At 39.1% G+C, this 16,491-nt stretch overlaps 1 long non-coding RNA gene across 2 annotated transcripts in view; it reads left to right on the plus strand.

The window, feature by feature from the left end:
- The first annotated feature begins 4,805 nt into the window (after window positions 1–4,805).
- LOC307020516 overlaps window positions 4,806–16,491 on the plus strand; it is a 125,838-nt gene continuing 114,152 nt past the window's right edge. For both annotated transcript variants that reach the window (XR_013802906.1, XR_013802907.1), the window contains exons 1-2: window positions 4,806–4,948; window positions 5,037–5,098. This is a non-coding gene — a long non-coding RNA (uncharacterized lncRNA). The remainder of the gene's footprint in view (window positions 4,949–5,036; window positions 5,099–16,491) is intronic.

Here is a 16,491-nt window from a genome sequence, read left to right on the forward strand (position 1 = left end):
CAGGGTGTAAATTCACATTGTAATGGTTATTCAGAGGGGATCTGTCAAGCATCGTGGAAGGAAATGTAAATCAAACATGTTGCGCCCTCTTCAAAAATAACCTTTCACCATTGAACAATCTATTTTTCTGAACCTGAGATAACCCTTCCCAAAATAAGATTGCACTATTTCATCAGGCTGCCTGCAGAAGGCCAGCCAATTGGGAGATGCTGGACTTGGTTATGTAATGTAATGACGTCTGCAGAGATTTCATTTATCAACATGAGCATCAGAAACACTTGGTTCGTCATACCTTAAAATACTCTAATGAGATTATTGACACTTTTATTGATTTCTTCTGTTCATTCCCTCTCACTGTCTTATATTTACACATATTTATGACCTGTACATTAACCTGAATATTGGCAAACCCTAACATCTACTGCAGGCTATTGAGACAAGAAATGTAAGGTTCTTAATAAGGTTATGAGTCAGATTTGTATCTATTTAATGTATGGCTGGTTGTTTATTCACCAGAAGAGGGCAGCAGAGCAGCAGTAAAGAAAGCAAAACTCCTTCCTGTAGTCATGGCAATTTCTTTCCAAAAGTGAGAAAAGAACATTTATTACTGAAGAAGTATGAGTTTCCACATTTTCACGGTTCCATCACCTTGCCATACTATGTTCATGTCAGCTTCCTGTGCTGTGTTATGCTCTCTGAATTCACCATCCTCTATTATTAGTATACATTTTAATTGGAATCATGCTTTCTCTGAGCCTACCTCATGATCAACATACTACCTTCATATATTTCTATTATACATCCTTTTCTGTCTTTGGTTATTTAAACTGATATCATAACCGTTAATAGTTTTACAATTATTGTCAACAGGTGATCATTTAGATTTTGACAGAAAGTCACAAACAATGCCACACAATGTGTTGCATTGCTGTTTCTCCAGCTGGAAAAAGCCCATACTATTTATTCACTCTCCCTATTTTCCATAATGACCTTATGAAGCAACACACCACACACCTGTATGTCCTGCTCAAGTTAAATATAGTCCATAACTATACATGCACCCTGACATTCTAGCAAAATAGGAAGTGAGACGAGTCATGAATGAAGGAAAATACCCAGCCATCTCTGGTAGTTTAACAAAAGAAAACACCTTTTTATTTCTTCAACGCATTCAGGGGACATTTCCTCTTTCCACCGCTCTCGGATCGATTTCTTATTTTTTGACTTTGCAGAAGTTGGAGGCTGACTGAAATTGGAATAAGGTGCATTGAATCAGGGTGGGTCCTTTGCAGGCAGCAACCAATGCATTCGTCATTGAGACATGGACTTTGCAAGGCCGCCCCTCACTAACACTGCTAAAGAATCCTTTACATGTGGCAATGCACTGAAGCAGTGAACTTGATCTTTATGTTAACCTGTAATAAATGTGCAGAATCACCTTGGGGATGGGTATTCAAGGCTGCTACAGCAAGGCAATACAAAGCAGGTATTTCTTCAAACCCAGTTCTGTATTGTAGAACCCTTACATTGCTAATGCTCTGGGACATAATGCTCCATATTGTGAACCATCTGAACCATCTGACCCATCGACAGAAAGTTAACATGCTCTTGTAAACATTGTTATTTTTTTGAAACCCAGGTAGAGTGAGATGTGCTGCAGAGACCGCTTTCTTTTGGCAAGCAACAGCTCTGCACCACAAGCATCACAGCAGGACACTGCTGCACTTACACGGTGACTCAGTGGGGGAACCAAGGCATGCACACACCGACTTTCAAAGTGGGGTCAAGCAGCTGCATAAAGGGGATTGTTACTTCAGTTCAACTTCTTTCTGTTTTAGCCCCACCCACAGAGAGAGCATGAGACATGGTGTTTTGACCAGATATTACCCTTTCATTCAGTCATTGCACGACATTTTTGAGCTGAAATATAAAAGAGAAAATGTTCTTTGGAAGCTCTGCGACAAAAGTAAAGTCAGATTGCAGATATTTTCTTACAGATGCAGGATTATTTGTGCTTTTTAGACACCATGCTACATGAACACACATACACATATCATAGCACCATGAAGCAGTTAAAGACTCCTTGGTCTTATTTCATGCTGTTACACCCACTCTCAGAGGCGTTTTGAATATGTGGCCTAAAAGAAACCGAAATGATGATACCTCAGGGAATCGGTTCTACCAGATTGTCTTTCACCATTGTTTCAGATGTATCCCTCCTCATCTCTCCTCTCCCCTCTTGTTCCTTTTGCTTCCCACAAAAAAAGAGACTAACACCGCTATCACTTTGTAATAGTCTACTGATCGAACATAGCACCCTAATTAGTCAACGTTTACATTATGGGTGGCACTCGCTTTGTGGGATTTCTCTTTTTAGGTCATGACGCTGTGAATGACTTCAGGTTGGATTTTTCTTGTGCTGATTAAAAAAAATTATGATTCACTACACTGTCATGATCAGAACATCAGATTAAGAGAAAGTTCAAAACAAATGGCATGCTCAGGGACAGACATGGAGACAGACTTGGAGACAAAGGGAAACATGTTGCTATATGTCACCCACACACTAACAAAGTGCCCCCTGTGTGAAGCTCATACATGCTGCATGACACACAGCACATTAGGAAAGCTGATTTATTGGTTGTAAAATGTTAATATAGCTATAAACCCGTTCTCATGAATTGTTAATTAAGGCCGTGACAGACTCGTCACCTAAAATGTTAATGAGGAGAGATTGGGTCTGGGCTGAGAGGTCACAATGAGCAAATACAACAGATGAGCTGAATCCACAAGACCCCCATGCACGCTAATAAGAAACGCTGAAGGCACCTGAGATGGGTTGTGCCCATTCGGTCATAGCGTAATTAAGTGAATGAAAAACGAGGTGCAAATTAACTATTGTGAGATTGAAAGGGAGTGATGAATATAATCCATTTTTAGCCTCAGCCAGTCTATATCTGTACTGTCTTTTTTAAATGACTCATTGGGGTGGAGCAAGTATTCTTATTTTTATATCTTGGATAAAGTGAGATAGAGAGTTTATGATAATACTGCCCTAAAAATATTTCTTAAATACTTCTTAATTAAGTGTCCAGCACTGAGAGAGCACAGGCTAATGATCTCATGTGGCGTTCAGGTGCACCTTTCTGGGAGATTAATGGTAATGTTGATCGTGCACTGCGACTTGAACACCAAATCATCCGGCTCCTGGGCAATCTATCCACTCTAATGATGATGGCATTTTTATTCAAGCAATTTTAATGATGGTTTACTTATTTTCTTTTTTACTTGCCCCAGCTGAAGAACCTCATGTGTAGATAATAACACTAACGATGGCTGGTTTCCATGAACATGAGCCAGTTGTTAATTAGACACACCTGTTTGAAAAGTCAAGAGTGTGTGTACTGTAAAAAAAAAGGTCCAGCTAAAATGGATATTCATTTATGGTGGAGCTAATTTTAACTATTTCTCTCAATTTTGGGTGACTTATCTAGAAAATACTGTGTACCTTGCAACATGCAGCTTTTATGTGACAAAAGTGTCGAATTAAAGCCTCAGTGAATTACAATACTTGTGTACATTTGCTTTATTATTTTATTCCAAAGCAGATTAAAGGGAATAAAGCATGCAATAAAAACTGTTAGGTTAGGTTGCAATGCACACAGCCCAAATCCATGAATACTTTTCATATAGAATAGTTATCTTTTTAGCATAGCGTTTTGTTTGCAAAAAAGTTGCATGAAATCCACATACTACTTTTTTATAGAAAAGTCACGACTCCTTAATGCTGCCATTTCAAAAGCAACACAGTTTCTCAACTAATTAATATTTCATTTTTGTGAGTTCTCTCTGGAGCAGTCTCTCAACCACCTGCAACTTATTTTAATGACTCACAGCTGTGCATTTGTGTATCAATGCACAATACAATAAACCAACCAGAGCACTGCAAAATCCAGTGCCCATTAACACCAACTTTGTGAGAATATTGTCTTGTTGTTGCGTGTTGGCACCTTGAGTTTATTGTAATTTTGTTGACAAAATTAAAGATCTATCTATCTATATATCTATCTATCTATTTCATAACTTTTTACACAGTTTTATTGTGAAGTTTATACTCAGTGTTCTTAGCATAAGTTCTGGAAAAAGTACTCCAACCTTTTACATGCTAAGAAATAGTAGGCTATGTTGATGTAGTTGTTGGGCATAGGTGGAAGAAGCACTCAGATATTGTACTAACCCTTGTAAAAGAAAGAGAACCAGAGTGTAGGAATACTCTGTTACAATAAAAAGTTTTGCAATCAAAATGTTATTCAAGTAAAAGTTTAAAAAATATAAGCATAACAATACACTTCAAGTACCAAACAATACAAATACTTATCTTGCAGATTGGTCTATTTCAGAAAAATATATACATATGATAACAATTAGTAATGCATTTTGCTTTATATTTAGCTGGTAAAGGTGCAGCTAATTTTAATTACATTATATAGGCCTACTGCAGGACCATATGTGAATTTGGCTCCAGGTGTGAATAAAATCTTATAGACTATAATAATAATAATAATAATAATAATAATAGAGTTGACTAGATTTCACATTATTAAACACAATTTGCAAAGTAACTAAAGGTAACATAAATGCAGTGGTGTAAAAGTACACAATTTAACTGAATTGTAGTGGTCAAGAAGTACAAAGTAGCCAAACATGTAAATACTGAACTTAAGTACAAGTCTCTCAAATTGTACTTAAGTACAGTACCGGTAATTTACTCCACTGGTGTTGGGACAGAGGCACACTGTGCGGGCTGTAATAGGCCGTATATCTCGCACTCTTTTCAACATGGTGGGCTATTTTCACTCCAGTTTAAAGTGCTGTTTCTGTAAAGATGTTTGTTATGCTAGCTAACTCATGTGGCTAATGTGGCACTTTATAAGCAAGCTGCAGAAAGGTAACTCATGTTGTTTGGGGACGGCTTTGTGGAGGAATAATAAAGTAGATTAATATCAAACCGGAGACTTTTCCATCCTGCTTTCTAGCTTTGGGCGTCTGCAACCTGTTGGAAAATACCCTGATGATTGCTTCACTTCAGCATGCTAAGGTAAGTGTTTGCTGTTTATGCTAATCTGATGCTAACATGCATTTTAGGAGTGAAATGTTGGCTGTGTTCTGTCACAGTGTTTGTTTGCTTCTCAATATCAAGCTAACAAGCCAAAGAGCTGCTGTCTTTTTGGATGTGGTTTATGTTTTTGGTGCTTGTTTCTGCTGTGCCTGCCTATACGTGAAGCTATGTACAGCATTGACATGGTTGTTCACGTAAAATCCCTGCTGTGGACTGTTTGTTTTTCTTCTGGTTGTTGTTCAACTTGCATTTTGTGCTGTTATAAATGCCTGTGTTTGTAAACATAGGTGTACAGTTACTGAGTACATGTAATCAAGTAGCCTACTGTACTTGGAGAGTCAAAGGTAGCCTACTTTACTTGAGTATTTTCCCATTTTGTTACTTTAAAATATATGGGGCTTAAATGGGCCATTCTTCAGTACTTCTACTTTTGGTACTTAAAGTATATTTAGATGTTAGTTAATACTTTTTCCACAATCATCAATGCGTTATTTTTACTTGTAGCTGAGTATTTTTAGACTGTAGTGTTGCTACTTTTAAGTCAAATAATTTGAGTTATTATTCAATCTCTGCAATTTAATCCAATTCTTCTTCAAAGCTTCAATCATTCAATCCATTAGATCGGTCTATAAAATGTCAGGAAATTGTGAACAAATCGATCCCAGTTTCTCAATATCCCTGTGGCTATCTTTGTCTTTTCAGTCCATACCTTCAAAAGTTCAGTTTAATATGATCTAAAAGCAGGAAATCAAATAAAATGTGAGTGTCTTGTGGGCCTTATTTTGTATATGGCTCAACATGACTATTGTCTTCTACACTTTCAACTCACTTAATGATTTCTACTTACTGCAGTATTGGCTACATTGAAAACTCAAGCTGGCTTTTGTAACTCAAGTCAAAATCACACATTTTCTCCACGCACTTCACATCATCTATAATATTTTCACTCAGAGCAATGGAGTTATTTGAATCCTTTCTGCTTATCTCACAATTACATCTACGTCTTGTTCACTCAGCTTTTCTCAGTAGAAGCATTAAGCCGTTATCATGTACTGATGGTCAACTGGTGCTTATCAATTCTACATAACCTTTCATAACAAGACATTGTGCGCTTCGTGCCATGAATTTGTGATATGTGTGAATAATCTGCTGCATAGCTGGCGTGTCTTTGCCTGCTGCCGAGTATCAGGTTGATTTGCTGCGCTTCAATATATTCAACTTGTTCAGAAAATAGTATTTCCCCCACATTAGTTGAATGTGCTTTGTTGAGGGAATGGAAGCATGACTGCTGCTGAGGGCTAAAGCCAGACAAAAGATGGGCACTGTGTACAGATCAATTCAAATAGATACATTTTATGAAACAAGATCTTCAAAATATACCGGAATATAAAAAGAATGCAATAAAAATAGGGATGTCAAGAAATGGTCAAACTTAGCAATATAAAAACTAAATGTAAAAGAAAAATGTGGGCATGCTCAAATAAATAGTTTGGAGTTCAGATTGGATTTTAAATCAAGGTTAAAGTTATCCCGCCAAGACAGAAAGGCATAAACAATGCAACACAATCTTTTTGCATTGCTTATATTGATAAAAGCCCTTACTTTGTATTCGCTTGACTTATTTTCCATAATGACTTTATGAAGCCTCATACCTATGTGTCCTGCTCAATTTAAAAGATAGTCCATCGCTTTTTATACATACAGTATATAATATATGCCCTGAAATGGACAGTGACATGAGTCATGAATGAAGGAAAGTACCCAGACATCTCTATAGTTTAACAAAACAAAACACTCTTTGATTTCATCTATAAACCCAGGGGACATTTCCACCTCTTTCCACCTTGAATCAGGGTGGGTCCTTTGCGAAGCATTTGTCTTTGAGACATGGACTTTGCAAGGTCGCCCCTCACTAATACTGCTTATGAATCCATAAAAGGCAATGAATGAATGACCTTGATCTTTATGTTAACTTGAATATATTATATGTAATGTGCTGAATCACCTTGGGGGTGGTATACATGCCTGGTAGCAAAGCCATACAAAGCAGGTTTTTCTTCTGCAGGGAAAGCTTTCTTCTGTGTTGTAGAACCATTACATTACGTCTTTGCGTGATTAAGAGTGTCACACTAGATCTATTGAGGGCAAAACGTGCTAACACCTACAATAGACAATATGATAACTTCGGCTTTAACATTTTTAGGATTTGCTGCTTTCGTTCTCTGGGACATTAAACAAAATATATCCTAATATCTGTCAATCCACACAGAGTTGCTCACTCTGACTTGCCCCCTTAAATCCCCCAGGCAGACCCCACCCGTTGAAAAGTGCACAACATAAATTATTAAATGGTGGTGTGTCTACCTAGACTGTCGGTCATTAATGGGAAACACTGGATTAGTCATGGAAAATGACTATTACTGCATTTCCAGGCATGGCAGACATTGCACTTACTGCAATAGGAGTATTGCACATATTCCACTGAAGAAGCTGAAAAGGTTTACAGTAATGTGCAGCCCTGGTTAGGATTAAGGTTAAAATAAATGAATATATCCCTCAACTAAAGCTCAGCAAAGAAAAACTGTGGTTAGAACGTTTTTAATTGCATAACTAGAAATACTTTGTCTTGTCTTTGTTGTATTGATGCAATAACTTTAGGGCCGGTTCAGGACGGATAAAACAGCGATCAACAACTTTTCAAATATAAATATGGACGCCTTTCATTATACTTATGAAAAGTAGAAACTAAATTGACTAACTCAGGTATTAATCTCCCACTTTAAGTGGAGTCGAAGTGATGTTTTCTGATAGTTTATTAACTTTACCTTTTCTCACAGTAAAGAGGTGACTCTAGCATCAAGCTTTTTTTAATCAAAGAAGCACTTCATTAGTCAACCTTTGATCTGAGTTTTTTCTTCTCATTTCATTTTGTATCTTTCTATTCACTCCTTTGTCAACAGATTGCGTGCCTGTGTTCTAACATAATGTAGTCAAGGACTACTCTGAATAAGATGGCAGTGATGTAAGCCACTTTCAGATTTTGTTCGGAGAAAAGAAACACCTCTTCGTTTGTGCTTTGTGTGAAAAGTGTGAAGAAAATAGTAACCCTGAGCTTTGGCTTGAATGCCTCAGCATTTCTTGTAAAAGGAAAAAGGTCTGACGCACTTTCTCAAGTTTCATTTCACCTCCAACTTTAGCAGAGTGTGAAAGTGTTGAAAGAGCTTAACAATAGTTAATGTGATTTCAAGATATAAGTTATCAGTAGACATTTGATTTACAACTTCATGCTGCAGTATGACTCAGAAATCATCCGTTTTTTTGCGTTGAGTGTATGGCGGGTGGGGCCGGGGTGATGATGTCTGCATGACATCAGAAGGGACCAGTATTGCAATGATTCAACTGACCCACTTTGTAAAGCCCCTCTCCCCTTTTGTGTCCCCTCAGTGTCCCGACTCTTCCTCCCACATTCAGCACCCCCTCGTTGTGTGCAGTGTTTCACTCTGTGCCAAAGCACGCAGCAGGGATTCACACAAAAGTAGTCATCTCTTTCAAAACCCTATCTCTGTGCTTCAGCAAGACACAGAGCGAAGAAAGGAAATGCAGATCACCAATGATCTCCGATCCATATTAGTGTGAACCTAATTGATTTCCCACTGTATGGGATCTGTCTGCAGAATCCCAGTGCAAACACTCACTGAATAGTTGAAAGGCCAGAGAAAATCTGGGCCTCATCCTACATCCGTGTTTCATCCTTAAAGCTACAGTATGGATACTCAAGCATTATTACAAAATCCAATATGTAAGACAATATCTATTATCATTTAACCATGTCAATGTAATATATTGTCCTTCAAATACACAGCATGGACAATTACCACAAAATCCAGCTTACTGCTTAAAGAGCATCTTGCAGGTTTTTATTTTTTCTACATTTATGCTTAAACTTGCTTGAAAATTACAATTAAAAAAAGTGAATGCAGGATTTGATATGTTTTACGAGACATAAGGGCAGGAATTCAGAGGGAAAGGAGCAATTTTGAGCCCTGCTCTTAAAAACGGCTTTTTTTTAAGGTCATGCGTCATATTACATCACGCAGGGGACACATCTCCGCTCTCTGACCGCGGGTATAGTAGAGTTGCGTTGAGTAGAGCGGTCGTGTTTTAAGGAGCTGGTATTTTTCAGTAGTTTTACATTGTATTTCACCATTTGTAATCATGTTGCAGTATTGTGTTTGTGCAGGTTGCACAAATACCAGCCTGTCAGGACATCGAGTCCACAGTAAAAAGGACCGGAGCTAGCGTTCGTTCCTGGGTGCGTTGTGCATCCACCTCCCTGCAGCACATACTCTCCACAGCTTTATCAGGAAACCGTATTACTTCTCTCTCCCCCCCCCTTCGCTGCTCTCTCTCTCTCTCCCCTCCGGTACACGGCACCGTAAGACATAGTGTGGAGTTGCATTAGGTAACGCTGTGGTGGCTGTACTGCTCCAGCCGTCTCCTTTGTGTTTGTTTGTTTCCCCCTGTCTGTGTTGTTTGTGTGTGCGTGGTGGCTGTCACTCCTGGCTCCCGGCTCAACCTCCACTCACCTGCTGCAATCAGCTGTGCACCCTCCCCGACTACACACATGCTTTCCATCAAGCCATTTACAACGGCATATCAACGGAGGCTCCACAACCTTTCTCCGACAGATCGTCAAGTATCAGCCGTATCTCGAGTCTCTCCTCCGGTACACAGCACCGTAGTGTGGAGTTGCATTAGGTAACGCGAGATACGGCTGATACTTGCGCATTAGTTTCTGTTATGGATCAGTATCAACAGTCCTGCCAGTAACGTTACTATATTATCAATGCTACGTTAGTTATAGCCTGATATATGATAGCTAACTTCACAATGTTGTGATGTGACGTTAGCTAACATTCTGTAGCTAACGCCGGTCACTCACCAAGATAGCTGCCCAGTTCTCCACTGGTTCTCCTCACACCACAGCTCAATTTCTCTCCGATGGCCGTTATTTCTTCTAATCCTTGGCTGCTCCTGGTCTCTTGGACGCCTAGCAGGCTCATAATTATAAGGTTGTGGTCCGTCATATGCATTCGAATATTCATGTTCAACTTCTTCTGTATCTTCTGTGTCGAAACTAGCATTGGGATCCATGTTTATTAATACGTTACACCGGCCGCTCTCCCCCTTGTTTCCCCCATGTTACGTCACACGCGGGAGGTCACCTGCCGAGGCTTTTTTATGCGGAAGTGAACATTTCTTACAAAAACGACGCCAGATGTCACTGTAGTGTATATTTCTGTATATTTTTTTGAAAATCTAGTGTATTCATCATTTTCCTACACATTTATTCACAGGTGTCTTTAACCTGGAAGTTGCTCTTTAAGGTAGTTTGCAGACATATAAACCATTTAAACCCTGCCATAGAAATTAAGTTCCTGGGGACTTTATTTATGTTCGGGGGCAGTCATTTAGAAAAAAAGGTAGGATAGTTGGAGTTGGGCTTGCAGCGCTGAACATTTCTGATTGGTCAAACCATGTATGATTTTAATTTCACTTTATTAGGTTTTCATATGTTTTCAGGTGAGACTGTAACCACTTACATCTGCGCTGAAGATGCCTCACCTGTTGTTCTTGTTGTTGCTACTGCTACTCAAAAACCGCAGTGTCTTTTAGAGTTGTGCCTCAGCCAGGAATTTGGCTGGAGACGGTGATTAGAGAGAGGGAATCAATAATACATGGTAAGGGACGCCTAATGTACCACAGGGACTCACAGAGAGACAGCGACGTCTCCAATGCCCAGCCCGCTATCTCACATCCGCTGGTTTGGACACACAAAACCAGACTGAGCAAGCACAATGGGTATGAGAAGCAACAGGGGAAATAAAAGCTGGAGACGAGAAAAGGTTAGACAAATAGAGATAAAGGAGTTTGAAAGCACAGAAAAAGAACAAGCAAAAGTGTGTAATAAGTAAAGCAAAAAGGAACATTAGAGTGAAGAGATTTAAATAAAACATCAGATATTGATAATGATTTCCTTAAAGGTGACCTATCATGCAAAATGCCCTTTTGTACGTCTTTTATACATGAATATGTGTCCCCGGTGTTCCAGGGAACTCATCAAGTGTCAGAAAACACAACCCTCTCTATTTCCCTCCGTACCCAAATCTCTTAAAAAGGGGCTGCAACGGATCTGATACAGACTGATCCAGATTTGAACACTTTTATGACGTCACAGAAGTGGCGCTACGGCTATTGGGCCAACTCCACCAATCAGGAGGAGACAGCCACGGACATTGCCGTTGGAAAGCGCTGGAGACGCTGTAGTACATATGCCAGGCCTGTAGATGGTGCTGTTCTCACATAATCAGCCCATGAAAAGACAGTGTTAAATTGAGCGAAATGAGGAATGGCTAAAATGCATGACCTGTTTGGTAGTTTGAAAAATAAAAAGTATAAAATATGCCTTTTATATAAGTATGGTCCTACACTATATTATTCAAATATAGCATGATAGGTCCACTTTAAATCCCCAAATCATGATCTGAATCATTATGTGCGGATTCAAAGAAAACTATTATGTTTATAAAGGGATTATACTGCAGACACAAACATCAAGCTTATCACGAAACCCTGTGATCAAAAAAGAGCCGTTTGTCCTCACACCAACATGATGTTACAAAAATCAATAAGGGGCTGTGAAACAGGCCAAAATGAAATAAGTGTGCAAGCTATCCGGGAAATAAGATTGGCAGGCAGACAGAAGCATGCCACCGGTCTCCAGGGACGGAGGCTGGCCAAGCGCTCTCTCATCCACAGAGATTGGGGTTAATGCCTCTTCTGCATTAGCGCACTAGCACCATGTCGGCTACAGAAACACTAGATGAACACAGATACACACACACAAAGAGATGAAAAAGAGGAGTATGATGATCTAATTAATCAGTGATTGGAACAACTGTACGCTTCCTCTTTTAAATGCCACACGCACACACACACACACACACACACACACACACACACACACACACACACACACACACACACACACACACACACACACACACACACACACACACACACACACACACACACACACACACACACACACACACACACACACACACACACACACACACACACACACACACACACACAGAGTCCTGCCCCCACCTGGCTCCCTCTTCATTACACCCCCACCTCTCAGCCTCATTTCCAGGACGGCTCATCATCACAAACACACAAACTTAGTTTACAGATTCAGACAGAGAGATATTAGTCCGCACATAGGGGCTGATACCCTGACACAGCTTCTGCCTGAATAAAACCTCATTACCGAACTGACTGTGCCGAAGCAGACTCACGACGCCACAGGTGGCTTGTTACCGCTCGACGTTATCTTCACAGCTTGAACCGCGAACAACGCCGACCGTTAGCTGTCCCATTCAACCCCGCTGACTGTGACCTCCACCGCGAAGCAATGATTCACAAAGCAAACATCGCATTTTTTTGTGTTAAAGTAAATGGTGTGTCTGTGCAATGTCTCTATTGTATCATGAAGGATGCAGACGTCGATGTTGAGCATTATGTTGAGGTGAAGGCAAAAGCGTTACCATGGAGACACTGAAATGCTTTGACTCTTGACCTCGGCTCCGATAAAGCGAATGTGATGCTCAAGAGACACGTAAATCTGATTATTGCGTTCAGGGTCTATTGAGAAAGAGTCGACCTCACAGCGTTTTAGTTATTCAGTGAGTTTAGCCCATTGCAAACACTCAATGAAGAGTGAAGGGAATTTTACAAGAACACATACAAGTGTCTGATGTGGAGGCTAAAATAAACAAATATTAATTGAGTGATAGAAGTGCCCACAAAGCCAGAGGTGATGTCTATTAGGAGTTGTAATCAGCATATGTCAAGGCACTTTTGCTAGATACTGATACAAGTTTTAACCCTTGAACCTTCTGTCTGGTAAAGTCTTCTCTTAACTCCTATGATAAGTATCCTATACACAGTGTATTCTGAATCATCTTGTTATAGCTTTTCTTTCCAAGCCATCCTTTTATTTACAGTGAATTATTTAGAGCCTGGAATCATTTTTGTAAGTGATTAATCCATACCAAAGTTAAGTCTTCAAATGGCTTCTTCTGTTCAGCCATGTCTCTAAAATCCAAAGATTTTTTTATTGAAAAACAATGATAAAATGATAAAACCCATGATCAAAATCTTTGAAATTGAAATATTGTAGATGTCTTGTCACTTTCTAAACACTTCAGTTTGATGTATAAAGCCCAAATAGTTTCACAAATGCTTGGTTGCGCACCACTGTCTTATTGCAGTTGCGCAAATATTAAGAAACACATATTTAAAAAAATCGAAGAATTGCCATCAATATAAGCAAATATTTTTGAAAATATGTTTTGCTAATGTTCGATATCATAATCTGATGATTTAGCCTCTCAAATATATAGCAATATCGGCTCTAAAAGCAATATTAATCAGCAAAATATTTTAAACTCACCCACCAACAGCCTGCCATTAGTTTTAAAAGGTTCAAATGGTTAATCTTCTGTCGTTACACTGAGGTTTCCTGTCGAACCAACAATTAATCAATCAACCAGCCATTTTTCACTTTGCAAAATGCATTGCAGTTTTTCCTCAATATATCATAGGCCTCATGCGCAGGAGAGCATTACTCTCTGACTTAAAGTGATTATGGCCTGAGAGTAACACCACAGGAAACGTGTAAGGTTGTCATAAACGGGCTGACTGGCACCTCGTCACGCGCTCATTCACCCGCTGTCAGCGTGCACGCTCTGCCCTGGGTTTCATGATTCATCATCTCTTAGGCGAATGAGGTTAAACTGTTAAGGGACGTTTGTCTGAGTCGGAGAGGACTGTCTCCTGCACAGCCTCTGCTGAGCCTGGGATGACATTTTCATATGACACCATGGCCAACATCTCTGTAATGAGAAGCCATCAAAAAGCCATCTCCAAAAATAGAAAGGGATTTCAATTTGGAGACGCCTACATTGATATGCAAAATATGTCAAAAAAAGCCTCTCGGTTATATCAGGTGGATACGTTGGGAGCCAGTGGAAAAAATTCGATGATGCGATGGATTGGTTTGATCTGCGTATGCCACAATATAATTATGCTAATGTCTATGGACTGAGAAAGGACATTTTAAAAGGAGGAATAATATTCAGCTGCCATTCATTTTTATTGAAGAGATGGATGAAATAGATTTTTCCCTCCGGAGTGTTTTTTCTGACGTAAATCACTATACATTTCTAATAATCTATCCGCAAGAAACCACAGTGCACTGTGCACTCTCTGAATTTGAAGTGTTTTAACTACACCAAATGTAAGATAAAGAAGTTGTATCTACTTGCTGGTCGCTTCAGTTGGAAATGGATGACTCCAAATCTGCAATATCTATATTTTGATTATTCCGCGGATTCTTTTCCTGATTAACGACTTTAATGTATATGTGAAAATTGTACGTGTAAATATTTCCACCATTAGTGACGTCTTAAAATGTTTTGTTCAACGAACAGTCTCAAACAAAAAAATATTCAGTTTATCAGTACACCAAAGAAAGCCCACTAGTGGAGATACCACTGCTTTACTCTGCACACTGGTATCTTGTCATTATTTCACCTGATCTTGTCCTTTCTCCAGTGGAATAATGACCTTCTCCTCACCAGTCAGGATTACTCGCTACACCGTTTCATGTATCATTAAAACTGATTTAGTCAGGACTGGTAAGGACAGGTACTGCATCTTGATCTCTGAAGCTTTCAAAGTGCCAACTCCAGTGTGAATGAATGATTTCAATAAAAAATATAGTTGCTAGGATACAACTTCTTTTTAAACATTGTTTGTTCCTTTGTTTTTATCTGCTTATTTCCCTATATAGTTACCGGGAAGAATCTGTTGTGTCCGGTTGTAATGAGCGATTAAAGTAATTTCATAATTTTCTTTGTATTAAAATAGGCTAAAAAAGGATGTCCACATATCCTTCTATTTAAAAAGGAAGTGAGTGTGTAGCTGATGTGCTCATTAAACCCAATTCATATATCAATGTGTTTTCTCGCCAGATGTGCTTGCAGCCCTTTTATAATTTGAATGTCTTTTTGTTTTATTAACCTGCTGCTTAACAAAGTCCGACATTGGAGGAAGCCACTTATGTTTTAGTGAACTTGAGATGGAATACTTGCAGACGTATTATTGACTAATTGTGTGTAGTTAATTCATCGATCAAAAAAGACAAGGATAATACATTTTTTACTGGTTGAAGCTCTATAAAACATACTGGATCATAAAAAAGTCTTAAAAATGTAAACAGTCAGCAATTATGATTATAAAACCTAGTGAAAGTTTATTGGCGTTTCATTTTTACAAAATATCTTATTAATCAGGAGAAATGACAAACATGATCTACCAGGAGAGGCTTGTTTTCTGAAGCTGAACCTCATTATTCAGACTACAGTGATATCTTTGTTAATAGGCTAAAGTTTAGATAGTTCAAAGCGCAACAGGTAGAAGCAATACAAAACATCCCCATTGCCTGTATCTGTTGTGAAGGAAACAATCACTTACACAGTGGGTGGAAGAAAAAACAAACATGCAACAGTAATTTTCATTTAATTTTCGTCAATGGGTGGAACCGTATGAAAGCATTACATGCGCTAATGTCTTCTGAAGGTTTCATTTTCTCCTGAGCCTCAGATGAAATCTACCTTATTGCTGCTTGCCTCCTCCCCCACACTGGGCGTAATGAGAGAATATTTCCCCGGAGTGTGAAAGCAGATCCAAGCTTTACTTTTGGAAACTTTATTTAGCCAACCTTTCCAATTATTTCTGTTTGCCTTCTTTCTGACTAGTGCCGATCCATTTTAATAAGGCTGGTAAATGTTAATGTAAAATGAGGTTTCTGTCAAGCTAGTGATCACGGATACCTTTTTGGCCAACAGTGCTGCCAACAATACTTTCATACCTTCCTGCAGGGTTGTTTTAGCTGAATGAGCTGTGAAAGGCATCGGAGCAAAAACAACCGCTTACCTCTGACTCAGAGGGATTGCATTTTAATACAAAAGTCTGGCAAGACTCCAGCTGGGGCAACATCTTTTTTATTGAATCGCCCAGTTAGCCTGTGATCACACACTTGGCTGACATTTATCTATTTATCTTTTAGAGGGAAAAATAGTAGAAGAGAAATCAATCGGGCTTTAGAAATGGAACAACGTTGGCTGATGGATGTCTTGTCACCCGCTGTTAGCAAGAAATTCAACGCTCTCTCTGAAAATATGCCCAAGACTCCCTCACAAGATGTTTAGCTGCTGCTGCAACACTTTGGAGTGGATGTA

The sequence above is a fragment of the Notothenia rossii genome (assembly GCF_949606895.1).
Source record: "Notothenia rossii genome assembly, chromosome: 9".
Lineage (NCBI taxonomy): Eukaryota > Metazoa > Chordata > Actinopteri > Perciformes > Nototheniidae > Notothenia > Notothenia rossii.